At 41.6% G+C, this 12,960-nt stretch overlaps 1 protein-coding gene across 1 annotated transcript in view; it reads right to left on the reverse strand.

Moving 5' to 3' along the window:
• The window catches only part of WSCD2 (WSC domain containing 2), a 233,971-nt gene that overhangs the window by 172,967 nt on the left and 48,044 nt on the right, over nucleotides 1-12,960 (reverse strand). The window contains exon 2 of the mRNA XM_069963971.1: nucleotides 3,225-3,316. The gene's annotated coding sequence lies outside the window, so the exon portion shown is untranslated. The remainder of the gene's footprint in view (nucleotides 1-3,224; nucleotides 3,317-12,960) is intronic.

The raw sequence follows: 12,960 nt of genomic DNA on the forward strand, positions 1-12,960 counted from the left end.
AAAACAATGGCCGTTCCTTTCATAATGCAATGATTTGCCTCAAAGTCAGTGCAAACAATGGCTGTTGTTTCCACAATATATTGAACAACGGCCATTGTACCAATACGGCTGGTGAAATAATGTTCATGTAATTTATTTCCGGCCATTGTCCATAGACTTCAATGCAATGCTTTATTTAAAACAATGGCCATTGCTTGATCCTTAAAACAGCGGCCATTGTTTTGAGTGCGAAATAATAGCCGTTGTTTATATGTAGCCTATTGTTTCTAGTCGGAGGTGGTAAAATAATGCATATGGTTGGAAAACTCCTCTTTTTTTCCCATCATTGTCAGCTTTGGTTTTATAAATATCATTTTATGCCATAAATACTATCGAAATAAGTTCCCATGAAGCAGCAGATGACCCAGAAAATCAGTAATAGCTGAGAAAAGACGGCCAGAACGATATTACTTAGGAAGAGAGCTCAGCAAGTCGACTAATATCGCTCAGTATCCATCCGCAGACCTCTTACTATACCTGAACATATTGTATCTGTGAACTGTAAACTGTATCATTAGGAGCATATATTGAGTTTAAACCCTGTGCTTACTGCCTAACAGACCGTCGTGTAACCATGGTGATAGAACGACTGTAAATGAAGCCAGAGCAATCTCTTTTAAGACTTTTCTATCGAACAACAAAATTCTGCCGCAGCATCGTCCATTTTATTTCTCCTCTAATGTCTCGGGCAGAGTGAGCCATTGCCGGGAAGGCTACGCACGCCCAACATCTCCATTAGCGAGGCTACCCGGCAACCAACATAAAAGGTCAATATTTAATTAACAAAACTACTGTTCAGGGCAATAACCGTGATTAGTTACAGCGGAAGATTGGAATTTCCAAGATTAGTTTTGCCTAGACTTGTAAAAAAAAAAAAAAAACGAATAATATATTTATTTATAAAAGGGATTTATGCCTTTTTTTTCTGGTAAAAAATACGTAGGTTAAATTTTATTTATTTATACATTTTTAGTAAGTTTTGCTAGAATTACAGACCTTCAAGATACATTCACATGGAGCAGATGCTCTGCAGATTTTCTGTTGTGCATTTGCATGTGAAAAATCTGCAGTGTAAGGCTATGTTCGCACAACGTATATTTTCGTAAAAGTCGGCCGTTGTTGCAATCGGCAACAATGGCCGTACTTTTTACGAAAGTATATGTTGCTTTGCGTTCTATGGAATCCCATCCGGAGCATATACACATAGTATACGTTACGGCCAGGATCTCTCACGGCACCGTAGAAAACCCTGTCAGTGCACACTATGGAGCGAGCGGCTCCGTCCGCTCGCTCCATAGTGTGTACTGGGGAGTTCTGATATGGGCGCACACGGATGCGCCCGCATAAGAACTCTGCGGCACTAAAGATCATCCGGACGGTACTGCAGTACCGGCCGGGGTGATCTTTTCAGAGACCGGCCGGGTCACGGAATGGCCGGTTTCATACATAGTGTGAACACAGCCTAATACAGTACCAGCAAAATGGATGAGATTTTAACAATGCCCATCTGCATGCTACACGAGTGTGAGGGACGCCATTCTGTTTGCTCACATGCTATGCAAGCCAGGAATACTGTCAGGAGACTGGAGCACTGGGGCTGTCAGATCCAATCCTGTCCTGGCTAGATCTCCCCAATCGTCTCTTCCTAAGGCCTTATCCACTCATTCTCTGCACAGTCTGTATATTCAGACAGTGTGCAACAAAATGGATTATCGGAACACCAGGCATCATGTATAATTATGATGCCGGGAGCTCTGAAACAGTTTAAATCTTTGCGCAGCTGTGCGGCTGTGTCAGTACATTACCGTAAAGATTTAAACTGTTTTGGAATTCACATAATAAGTTCCGTTGCACACCATCCATATATATACGGACTGTGCATGGAACGTGTACATAAGATATGTTATAGACATACGATGGTCTATAAGCCACTTTGCTGATATGAGATCCCTGATTTGCTTACACATTGGACTAGTCACACTTACTTGTATTTATTTTCCTGCTAAACTTTTGTACTACCCATCTCTGCCGATGCCCCGGTTTTCCCTTTGCCTTTGTGATTTAGTTTTGAAGTGCTAGTCCTGGACTTATTAAACTGAATATTTGAACTTTATTGAATTGAATATTTGTTTTTGTCATTTTTCTGATTTTGGTCGTATTCTCCTAGATTGACCTGGCTAGCCTGAGGATAGGTGTCAGGGTCGAAGCCGCGTTCTCAGCTCTTGACACCACCGGAGTGTGTGGCCGCCCCATCGGGTGTGCCGACGACGTCCTCAGCTGCCGGTCGGATTGCTAGGGGTACTTTGATCCTGCCGGGGCCCTGCCCACGGCTGAACGTCATAGCTGGTTAACATTTAGTATAAGCTGACTGGCGGCCAGCACCACCAGTCAGATTCATGTATGTGTCCTCCCCATACCTGTGTTCCCTGCCCACGATAGAGCATTGTTTCTTGACCTAGCAGTTGTTCCTGACTGTTTCTCTGGTATCTATGACTTTCTGGCATGGACCTTTTGACTACTCTTTTGGACTTCCCAGATCACTAGTTACCGACCCCGACCTCTGACTATTTACGTTTATTTGTGTTTTTTTGTCTTGTCCGCGTTCAGTGTCAAACCTGCATAGGCTAGGGACTATTGACCAGTTATCCTCTGCCACCTAGGGCAGTCGAGGCAATTAGGCAGGGACAGTGGGGCGGGTGTCATTGCCAGGGCATCACCTGTCCAGTGTCGTCCAGTTCCCTAGTCCTTCTAACAATAGGCCATCAATACATATTGCAAAAAGAAAAACACAATATTTCTAGAGACACTTGTGCAAACTCTCTTTTAGCATTTTAGGGAGGCAATTTGTGCATCAAATCTGCCCATATCTAAGCTGCTAGCAGAATGTTGGAAATAGCATTATCCATGTAAATTGTTGATACATTTAATGTTATGACTTTTCCTCCAAGAGGTCAAGAGCAAGGTCAAATGTGTAATTTGATTAAATGTTACAACCACCTGTTACTTCTAAGATGAAAGGCGAGTAACTTGAAACAGGTTTTGTAAGGCAGAGGCTGAAGGGAATGAATGGCGTGTTACCCGATGCATCAATATTAAAACAAGCATGAGGTCTAAATCACTATACAGACAGCTATACGAAAGTAGAGTAAGCTCAAAAACATCAGAAGAATATAAAGATAATTTACCTTTTGGGATGAAGTTCTGTAGTTCTTGTATTTTTCAAATATTTCCACTTGGATTTTATATATCTGCTTCATATACACCCATGTGTGAAACCCTGGTGAAACAAGCAAGGACGCTGGCTGAGTAATAATAATAATAATAATAATAATAATAATTATATTAACAACGACAACAATAATAATAATAACAAAAACAAGAAAAATAGTAACAATATTGATAGTAATAATAATAATAATAATAATAATAATACAGACATAAAGTTTGGAATAATAAAGCATTTGTGAACCTACAGTTTAGAGTCCCATTATTATATGAGAGAACTGAATAATGAACAACACTACTACAATATCACCATTGGAATTGCTTCCTCTGCAGGTACTATCACTTTCTATAGGCTGTAAATGGCTTGTTGGCACAATAAACCCTACAATCGCCCCATTGATAAGATAAAGTTTTGCATATAAAGCGTCGACCTTTTGTATATAAAAAAAAGTCTTTTAGAAACACTAAGGGGAACATTTATTAAGTCTGGCGTTTTTTGCGCCGGACTTAAAAATGTCCCTGCATCTCCGACAGTACGGAGATTTATGTAGAGGCAGACGGTCTCTCCATAAATACCGTGCGGGCGAGTTTGCGCGCCAGGAAACCTATGCCAGCTCAGAGCTGGAGTAGGTTTCCTGACAATTTTTTTCCGAACCAAATGATGAATAGAGCGGACTCTGAAAATTATTCGCATCTGGCCCCTTTCCACCAAAAAATACGCATTTTTGGCTTAATAAATGTCCCCCCTAAGACTTTGTTACCTTATACTATCAGAATAAGCGCCGGTTGTAAGCATTTCCTGATATAAGATTAGATAAATGATTTCCCCATAAAGTAATTCATTGATATTAGGAAATAATTAAAAATAAAGCCATGCTATATAAAACACTTTTATAGGTCGGTTAATGTATAGGGATCTTATGGCCGATTAAAGCTTTCACCAATTACAACTGTCACCAGTAGACACAATGGGACCAACACCTCTTATAAAAAAAAAAAATAGTGACGGATGACAGGCCCAACCTGAAAAAAAAAAAAAAAAAAAAAAGTAATGGAGGTGGAATTTACTACCTAGGGCAGATGGGCTTGGAGCTTGCTTCCCCTTCCTAACTTGATTAATGAGCTTGGCCCACCATAGCTAGGCGCTCTCTCTCCCAAGGTCCGCCTAGCAGTGACATGGTCCCCCTCTAATGTACAGTATGTACACCGAAAGTCATTAAAGAATCATTCATATTATATAAAATACAAAGTTAAATTCATAAAATTATAAACAGCTAGAAATTAGAAACGAGCAAATTAGTTACTAACATTTGTTCAATGGTCACTTTTCTATTACACAGCCACATTTACCATAAATAAGGATAAAGCATTTGGCTATTTATATGGCAAAAGTGTACTGCATAGAGTTGGCTTGGGAACTGGGCCTGCACCATAACCAGTTGCCTGTCATTTAACCCTTTGAATGCCACTGTCAGCAGGAACGGTGGCATCTAGGAAGTTAAATATTTAGATTTGTTAAATGAATTATAATTGTGTTGTATTACGCTTTTAAGTTGATTGAAAGATTCCAAAAAGGTAACACTGTTCTCTTAAAGGAAAAAGGAAAGTCAGAGGAAACGCAAGAGTTTTGTTTTTTAGAAGTAGAGGAGGAAAAACAAAAATACAATAATGAAAATTGGCCTGGCCATCGAGGGGTAAAATACTGTGTCCATCCACTGTGATATATACAGGGACATATCGCTGACTGATGACATGTATAATAATCTACATCTAAAAAGTTCTATTACTTTCTGCAAGCCAAGGTTTCACATGTTTCAAGACTCGCTTTCATGAGAACATAATGATATAGAAGAGATGGAGTTTACTATGTACATTCTATGTATATTGATGTGGAAGAGATTTAAATTTCCTGGCATTAATATATTCTCATAGCTTCTGTTAAAGGAGAAGTTCGGCAAAAATTTTTATTAAAGAATTGTATTGCCCCCTCAAAATTATAAGAATCGCCAATATAAACTTATTACAGGAAATGCGTATAAAGTGCTTTTTTTTCCCTGCACTTAATACTACATCAAGGCTTCTTTGCCTGGATAACATGGTGATGTCACTTCCTGGATAACATGGTGATGTCACTTCCTGGATAACATGGTGATGTCACTTCCTGGATAACATGGTGATGTCACTTCCTGGATAACATGGTGATGTCACTTCCTGGATAACATGGTGATATCACGCCCCAACTCCCAGAGCTGTGTGGGCTATGGCTGCTGGACAGGATGATGGCTCCAGTGCCCAGTGCCCCTCAGTGTCCCTCTGCCATCATCCTCTCCAGCAGCCACAGCCCGCACAGCTCTAGGAGTCGGGTCATGACATCACCATGTTATTCGGGAAGTGCCATCACCATGTTATCCAGGAAGCGACATCACCATGTTATCCAGGAAGCAACATCACCATGTTATCCAGGAAGTGACATCCCCACGTTATCCGGGAAGCGACATCACCATGTTATCCGGGAAGTGACATCACCATGTTATCCGGGAAGTGACATCACCATGTTATCCAGGAAGCGACATCACCATGTTATCCAGGAAGCAACATCACCATGTTATCCAGGAAGTGACATCCCCACGTTATCCGGGAAGCGACATCACCATGTTATCCGGGAAGTGACATCACCATGTTATCCGGGAAGTGACATCACCATGTTATCCGGTAGGTGACATCACCATGTTATCCAGTAGGTGACATCACCATGTTATCCAGGAAGTGACATCACCATGTTATCAGGGAACTGCCATCACCATGTTATGTGGGAAGTGACGTCACCATGTTATACAGGAAGTGACATCACCATGTTATCCGGGAAGTGACATCACCATGTTATCCAGGAAGTGACATCACCATGTTATCCAGGAAGTGACATCACCATGTTCTCCTTTAAGTTCTGGGGCCCCAGAACATTGGACCCTTCCTTCCAGCTATACCCTTGGCATTTGCCACATTTGCAGCTATACTGGTTGATACGTGTATTTACACTCTATTGTAAATCTATGGGAATGTTTCCTTGATGCATGACTCTGCTAATTATATTTATGCCGTCCTTTATGACTTCCATATTTTTTATTCCTCTCAGTTACAGGAACAGACTGTGCGACTTCAGCCCCCGAACTGCTAATAAATCATATTGGAATCTTATCTGCAAATGACTCGGCCCTTATTAAGTAGCACAATTGAGAAGCTTTCAATCACCATTTGTCATGTGGTTAATGCAAAGTAAATGGAACTGGATGTGGTTTATCTTAGACAGAAGACCATTATCCATACTCCCCATTTACAGCCGTTATTCCAGAAGAATCTAGTGGAGCTGACGCTGATTAAACTTTTAGCACAGAATAAATATCTACATACAGTAGATGACATAGTAAATCACATATTGCTTTTATAAATAAGTTGGTTAAAATGTAATTTGAAGAAATAAAATTTAGACTTTCTACCTCCCTCCACTCGCCTGGACACTTGATTGGTTGTTCTGTGTAAATGCACTATAAGGCTATGTTCACACAACATATAGAGACCGGCTGTTCAGTGACCCGGCCGGGTCATGGAACGGCCGGTCTCTGCCCGGATCATCCCGGCTGGTACTCCCGGCGCACGAGCCGGTACTCCCGGCGCATGAGCGCACGCCCGCATCAGATCCTCCCATAGCACACAGTGAAGCAAGCGCCCGGAGCCGCTCGCTTCACTGTGTGAACTGACAGGGTTTCCTACGGCCGCAATTCATTGAATTGTGGCCGCAGAAAACTGGCATGTCAGTTATTTGAGGCCCAGTGCAGGATCCCGGCCGGAGTGCATACGATGTGTATACGGGATCCCATAGAACAATAGAGATTGCTCACTGGTACAAAGTAGGGCCATTGCTGCCATACTTTTACGTAGTGTGAACATAAATGAGCATCGATCTCGGTGATTGGCACTCGTTTGCAGTCATGGACAGCCAAATGACCTTAAAGCAGCAACATGGGTAAAAATAATTAAAAGTATGGATAATGTCACCATATCAGACTTCCCATATGGTGGTGCGGCGTAAATAAAAGCTCCCAACGTGTTATTTCCAATAAAAATCACAATGTTCTTGCATCTGGGTTGGCCCCTTTAAAATATCCCCTCTATAACACCTGCCATGGCTGCTACAGCAATTGTTACCCAGATTTGTCAGAGTTTAAAAGTTCAGGTTCGTTCAAACCAAAACTTAAACAAACCGCACTAAAACAGCTGAAAGATTGCTTATTAATACTTACCTGTGTTGTTGATAGAAGCCAATTCCGCTTCCTGACCGAGGCGAGAGTGACAGCCTGATCAGCAAATCACTGGCCGCCCTCTATCCAGTCTCAGTCAAGGATTGGCTGATCAGGCTGGAGGTGGGTACAATCATTGGGGGACACCAGAGACCCTCAGGAGGACTCCAGGGGATCACAGGCAGGTATTCATGGATTTTTGGTTTCTAATCTGTAATAAAGGGGAACTATAAGCAAGTAAGACAAATCTAACCTGCTGATATGTCCCTATTGCACAGAAGACACCGAGGAAGAAGGTATGTGGCTTACCATCCTCCTTAGTGCCGTTCTGGCGCAGTTATTCATGTGCTCCACAGTCAGGTGAGACCGTTGTGAGCACTGCCCCGCCCCCATGGCGCTGGGCCACCCCTTTCTAATGGTAAGGGATGGAGTGGGCCAGATCGGTGCCATGGGGGCGGGGAGTGCTCCTAATGGTCTCACAGGACCATGGAGTACACAACTGACTGCACCAGAATGGTGCTGGGGAGGAAGGTAAGAGACATTCCGTCTTCTGTGCAATAGGGACATATCAGCAGGTTAGACTTTTCTAACCTAGTGATAGTTTCCCTTTAAAATCTGAAGTCGCCATCTTTCTGAACTCCTTATTAACTTTGCAAAAAGTTTGGTTCTGTAACAAATCTCAGTTCATAAGGTTCGCTCATCTTAAGTGACTACTGTACAAAGAATATTGTAAGATTCTGCAGCTTTCTTTGACCCCAATACTAAATTCACGTTTCCATTACTGATTGTTCTGGTTGATCATTAAAGCCGCTTCCAATCAGTCCAGATGCAAATCCATATACAGTAAAATTTAGACGCATCAGCAGAGAATGAACTGGGATTAGAAATAGCTAATTAAGAGACTCCCCTGAGTGACGGTTTCATGTTTTGCATTTATAATTTTTGCACTTAGATTGGGCTGCATAAGCATAAGAATTTTTCATAGGCCTAATAGAGGATTTCTACATTTAGATTAACCCTTTCACAACCTGGGGTCATTGATGCCTTAATGCGCAGGTTGTTTTAGGACATCAGCTTATGGCATCATTATAATCCCATAAACTGATGTCCCTGTGTCTGCTCCCTCTCCTCTGCCCCCTGCCGCTGTTACAATCTTGTGACAGCAGCAGGGGAGAGAGGGAAGGGGGAAGAGCGCCCAGCCTTCCTCCCCGGCCCCGCCTCTTTCCATAGCCAGGAAACCGGAAGCCTGAGGCGTTTCCATGGCTACCATCATGGCTCTGTGATCACTTCGCAGAGCCCTGGTGGACAGCGGACAGAGAATTCTCCCTCCGTAGATGGAGAATTCTCAGTCAAAAGCCCTATTGATGCTGCGGTCGTGCTGACCGCAGTATCTATAGGGTTAACTCTCAGCACCAAATCGCGGCTCCTCTGCAGAGAGTTAGAGAGAGCTCCTGCACCTGTGTCATCCTGCGGCGTGAAATAACGTTGCTGCAGCATCAGGCATAGTCTGCAGCGACCTTATTTACTGCCCATCGGTGGGAGGGGGTTAAAGTACGGTGCTCGCCGAGAACATTATGATGTGGATTTATTTGCTGTGTATATATAATAAATAAATTACTGCATGAAACCTAGAGTATTCGTATGTTTTTTACCCAGCTGAATAGGAATAATTTAACAAACTATTAAAAAATTTGTGAATAGAATATTTGCAAAAAATTGAGCAAACAAATCTACCTGGTACTAACCAGACATAGGCCTGCTCCTGTTTGTGTGATTTTTTAAAAAGTTGGGCACAAATCACAAATGATGTGAATTTTTGGGTGAATACTCAAAAAAAAATTGCATCTAAAAATATTCGCCCGTCGAATATTGGTTCATAAGTAGAACTTAGACCAAAAATGGGTGAATAACCCAATCATTCATTTAAAAATTGGGGGCAAAGCTTTTGATAAATGTCCCTAAGTCTGTGTGCATGCACTCTAAGGCCGGGTTCACAGTATGTAGAACACCGGCCGTTCTGTACCGGTGTTACTGAAGATCAAAGTTGGAAGGAACAGGTGTGTTTTTGAGTGGTACCATGCCCACTTCAGACTATGGAACCCTGTGAGCATGCCAAGCATTACTGGAGTCTGTGCATCTGCTCATGCATAATACATTAGGATATATTTGATCCATATCAGAAAATCTTCATCTCTTTTGCCTGCAAACAAAATGCCCGAACTTACATTGTAACTTAGATAGTAACTTAGATAGTAACTTACATAGTAACTTAGATATTAACTTACATAGTAACTTACATAGTAACTTAGAGGCCGAGTCTTAAATCATCTGCTGAATATTTAAGGTTTAGAAAACCCAAACTGCAGGACTGACCGGCTATTTACTCGGTGTTGGTTCTCTACACTTTCACAGAAGGTATCACATACGCTCCTCAGCTCCAGTGTAACCGGAGAGCTCCAGCGCAATTTGTTCTTCTGATCATTACAATGACAGCGGTACAAAGGCTTTGTCTTTTATTTTAAGGAAGAAATCTAAGAAAAGACGCTTCTAGCAACTGAAAAATGTCAGAATATAGGCAAAATAAGGACACCTCGGCAACATTATATAAGTAATCCGTATATAGTAAAATTGTTCATGGCTATCTATCTATCTATCTATCTATCTCCTATCTATCTATCTATCTATCTGCTATCTATTATCTATCTATCTATTTCCTATCTATCTATCTATCTATCTATCTATCTCCTATCTATCTATCTATCTCCTATCTATCTATCTATCTATCTATCTATCTATCTATCTATCTCCTATCTATCTATCTATCTATCTATCTCCTATCTATCTATCTATCTATCTATCTATCTCCTATCTATCTATCTATCTCCTATCTATCTATCTATCTCCTATCTATCTATCTATCTCCTATCTATCTCCTATCTATCTATCTATCTATCTCCTATCTATCTATCTATCTATCTATCTATCTATCTATCTCCTATCTATCTCCTATCTATCTATCTATCTATCTATCTATCTATCTATCTATCTATCTCCTATCTATCTATCTATCTATCTATCCATCTATCTCATTTAGTTATTTCACAGGGAGATAATAAAATAAGTCCACAAGTTTATAAAGTGATATTGTCACCCCCCCCCCACACACCACCACCACCACCACCACCACCACCTTACTCTATGTGAGGTCCTCCGCACCATCCACAAGATTAGATGGTGCACATATGATATATACCATTATATATACTTGTCTGTGTCCTTATTCTGCTCTAAAATCTTCATTGGTGGTCAACTAGGCGGGGCTTTATGACAGTTGAGCCCTCTCCCCAGCTGAGAGACGGGGTCCAACTGCTGTGAAACCCGCCTAGTTGACACTCTCAACTTAAATGAAGCAAGAGTAGGATGTTACTGTACCACTTTAAAGACTTTTAAGGGGCTGTTCAACATTACCAAAAAGTTCCTATATAGCTGTGGTCATATAGAAAATAATAATAAACACCCCCTGCTTCCCTGTCTGCGCTCCCTGGTATCCTGCTGGTGGTATCCCCTTAAAGTTGACTCTGCCCCCAAACCACACAAATCTGCTGCTAAAGTCGTGTAGGTTTTATGTGCGGAGAAGGATCTCCGAATAATTACTCTAATGGGCCCAAGCCACCCCAGCTGACGGTGTCTGTACTGTACCACATTCTACAGTATCTCAGAACATGGTGAAACAATGGAAAAAAAGACGGATGGGGAGTGTGAATATTATTAAAGATTTAAATAAAATACCGTACAGTAACTTACCGGCAATTTACCCATGTTTATATGGATGGAACCACTAAACTAGAAGGAACAGTAGTTGCTCTAGGACCAAGTAACTAAGAAGGCTGAACTGTGTTATTAAATTAACTCTTAGGTGAGGCTGAATAAATAGATGGGGGTGGGGGTGGCAGTGCAATGAAGAGCAATAAAAGAACAAAAGAAGAGTAAAAGTTCTAGAGTACACAGTAATGTTTATGAAAAGGGGAACCATCAGCAGGTGAGACAAATCTAACCTGCTGATATGTCCCAATTGCAGCGGAGTTGCCGAGGAAGAAGGTATGTCTCTTATAGTATGTCTCTTACCTTCCTCCTCTGTGCTGTTCGATGCTGTTAGTGTAATCCTCGGTCTGGAGCACTGCTAGGAGCACTGCCCCTCCCCCCATCGCGTGGGCCGACAAATGGAGTGGGCTCTGGGGGCAATGCTCCTAACAGTGCTCTGGGTCGAGGATTATGCTGCTAGCAGCGCACAAACGGCCCGAGGAGGAAGGTAAGAGGCAATATTATTTTTTTGCAATCCTGTTATATTTGTCTTTTTGGTTCTGTTTGTTCTACAGAACAGCTCCAAAAAGAGCTCCATAACCGCATTCGGGCACTGTCTTGTTATGTGAACACTCACTGCCCCCGGAATTGTACTACTGGTGGTGCTCTACTTGCATAGTCCCACATGGAATCAGCTTCTCCAAGATAACAGACGTGGCACTCACCATGTAGCAAATAATCTTTTAACTTTATTCCATCACCAACACAGGTAACATGAAGTGGATAAACTGAATGGGCGACAGCTGTTTCGCACGTCACATGCTTTCTCACAGCCTGCGAATCTCGCCCATCCAGTTTATCCACTTCATGTTACCTGTGTTAGTGATGGAATAAAGTTTAAAGATTATTTGCTACATGGTGAGTGCCACGTCTGTTATCTTGGAGAAGCTGATTCTGTTTGTTCTACAACAAGAACTAGAACACTATTGGGATGGAGAGTACAAACTCTATAGTGAGAAAATACTTGGGGGGGGCAGATAAACCCCAAGTCCGCAGTGGTCCAGTAACCTCCAGCCATGCCTCATTGATCACAGATGTATCGGAAATTGTAGCTCAGTCTAGTTTGGATCTTTTCACTGAGTAACTTGGTAGAATTTCTCGATGTTACAGAAAACACTACACTGTGTGGGTAAGAGATGGCAGGGTATCCATTAAGCACTTACTCAGTTTAGTTTTTGACGCACAACCAAACCCATTATTCAGAATCTGATGGATCCAACATAACATTAAACTCCTGTTCTCCGCTCCCTCCTGCATCATTCCAGTGCCAGAAAATAAAGAAGTCTGCTTTGAATATTTCCCATAGATGATGGCATTTATTAGCAGTATTAATCCCCATTGAGGAGTTGGTAGAACGTTATATTACAGTATAATAGTTACTTACACTGCACGGAGGAGCAAATGGAAACATAGCCTGACCTTTACATTCAATTTCCCAGATTACATCTAAGTATAATCTCACTTAAAAAAATACTATGAATATTTCCATTTTTCTCAGTTAGAACATAATTCACGGAGATACTACTGTAACAGTGTTTCC

Source organism: Dendropsophus ebraccatus, chromosome 3 (assembly GCF_027789765.1).
Source record: "Dendropsophus ebraccatus isolate aDenEbr1 chromosome 3, aDenEbr1.pat, whole genome shotgun sequence".
In the NCBI taxonomy this organism is placed as follows: Eukaryota; Metazoa; Chordata; class Amphibia; order Anura; family Hylidae; genus Dendropsophus; species Dendropsophus ebraccatus.